The following is a 1,863-nucleotide window of genomic DNA, read 5'->3' as shown; positions in this document are numbered from 1 at the left end:
ACCCCGCCACGGGCCCCGCCTCCGCCCCGCTTGCGTCACCGGTCGGCCCCCTCAAAGCCGCCTCGCCATTGGTCCTTGCGAAGAGACGGCCTCCTATTGGTTAAAACTAGGGGAAAGGGGCGGGCAATCGTATGCGAGCTCGTAACTGTGCCGGGATCCTGGCGTCTGGCCTTGGAAACCCGAGACAGAACCCGACCAGAGGCCGGAAGTACTCGGAAGTCACGTGACGCCCGGGACGCGCGAGTGATTGGCTTGGCTGGATGTGAATGATGCGGCTGTGATTGCTGTATTGTCTGGGCAGGTAAAAAGAGTTCGCGGTTTCCCCCCCGGCGAGGTGTGTAGTCCTCAGCCCTCGGAGTCCGAGAGCGTTTTCCCCTGTGCGTTGGTCGTTGGAATAGGACGCGCTGGCGACGTTGTATCCGAAGTGCACCTGTCCACTTCCAGTGCGAGTGATGCAGGAGATGCTCTCTTGCGGGCATTTCGGGGCAGTCTTGAAACGGCCCGGGGCGCAGCTTGAAACACTACAAGCATTGAAAAGTCTCGCTGTGGTCCTTCAGAGGGAGGTAGACCCTTGCATGGAGCCGCGGGTTGAAAAGGCGTTTCATTCAATTATTTAGGTGCAAAATTTTATTCCAGAATTCGATATTGAAATAATTATGTATGGCCTGCTTCCAACCCAGAATCTGAAGACCCTTCAAAAGCAAGCATCTGTGGAGTCTTGGGCACTTGATTTAGGAGGTTGTGCCAGATTTGTGGATAGAAACCTTGGGATGCTGTATTTTATTTCCCCCAAGGATTTGCAAGGGATGGTGGATAGATAGTTGGGGCTAAGCTATGAAGGAAGATTGCAAGTTCAGGGAAAAAAAAAATGTGTCATGATCTTTCCTTTATATATAAAGATGGTGCTGCTGACCCATTTCTTAACTAGTTTTCCAAAAGGGCAAGAAAACTTAGTTGATGTTTTGTCTATTTCGTGGCCCTAAGAAGCCTGGTCAGGAGTGGGAAGTCATTTAACAGCCAATTATGGTGCCCTGAACTAAGAGTTGGGTACCATCTGTGGTCCTGGTGCAGGAAAATATTCCAGGAGGCCAAACCTGTTTGTGGAAAGTGTACCACAGTATTTTTTTCTGTTGTGTGAAAGGTGGGACAGTGAGCAAGGGATGGAGAAAAAGGTAAGTGGGAGACCCATGGGTGTTTTATCCATTGAATAAATACTTGTAGAGTGCTTTAGATGCAGAGGTAAAGGGACCAACACAGGATTCCTGTGTTCGTGGAATTTACCTTGTAATGGGGAAGAGATCACATATTAATTAACATACTTGTAAATAACTGGTAAGTGACGTGGAGAAAATAAAACAGTGCAATGGTAGGAGGAATCAGGAAAGGGAAGACGCCTGGGAGGAGGTGACATTTGGTCCGAGGGAGCTAGCTGTTCAACATAGAAGGGAAAAACATTCCAGGGAAAGGGAACAGCCAGTGCAAAGGCCGGAGGCAGGGATGAGCAGATATGTTGGAGGAACCATAAGACCAGTGAGGCTGGAGGTGCATCGTAGAAGGGAGAGTGGAAGAAAATGAGGTTAGAAAGTGGAACCTGTAGTTTGTGAGCAGAGCTTTGGGTTTTATTCTGGTTTGAGTGGGAAGCCAGTAGAGGGTCATATTTTCTGTATTCTCCAATCAAGACTCGTTTGTTTGGTTTTTTTTGAGGGGGCGGTGCTGGGGATTGAACCCAGGACCTTGTGCATGCTAGGCAAGCACTCTGCCAACTGAGCTATATCCCCAGCTCAAGACTCATATTTTATCAACAGGACAAAATACATTATGATCATAATTGTCCTAAAGAGACTCAAAGAGGAGTCAGTAAGG

The 1,863-nt window shown here is 48.6% G+C and overlaps 1 protein-coding gene across 5 annotated transcripts in view; it reads left to right on the top strand.

Annotated features, from left to right (window-relative positions):
• The first annotated feature begins 190 nt into the window (after nucleotides 1-190).
• Rnft2 (ring finger protein, transmembrane 2) overlaps nucleotides 191-1,863 on the top strand; it is a 68,307-nt gene continuing 66,634 nt past the window's right edge. For 3 of the 5 annotated variants that reach the window (XM_047562431.1, XM_047562428.1, XM_047562432.1), the window contains exon 1: nucleotides 191-301. The gene's annotated coding sequence lies outside the window, so the exon portion shown is untranslated. Of the gene's footprint in view, nucleotides 302-370; nucleotides 618-1,863 lie in introns of those variants that run through there. The other 2 variants (XM_047562429.1, XM_047562430.1) reach the window with 2 other exon arrangements.

The sequence above is a fragment of the Sciurus carolinensis genome, chromosome 8 (assembly GCF_902686445.1).
Source record: "Sciurus carolinensis chromosome 8, mSciCar1.2, whole genome shotgun sequence".
NCBI lineage: Eukaryota > Metazoa > Chordata > Mammalia > Rodentia > Sciuridae > Sciurus > Sciurus carolinensis.
This window is presented reverse-complemented; position numbering and strand designations above follow the sequence as displayed.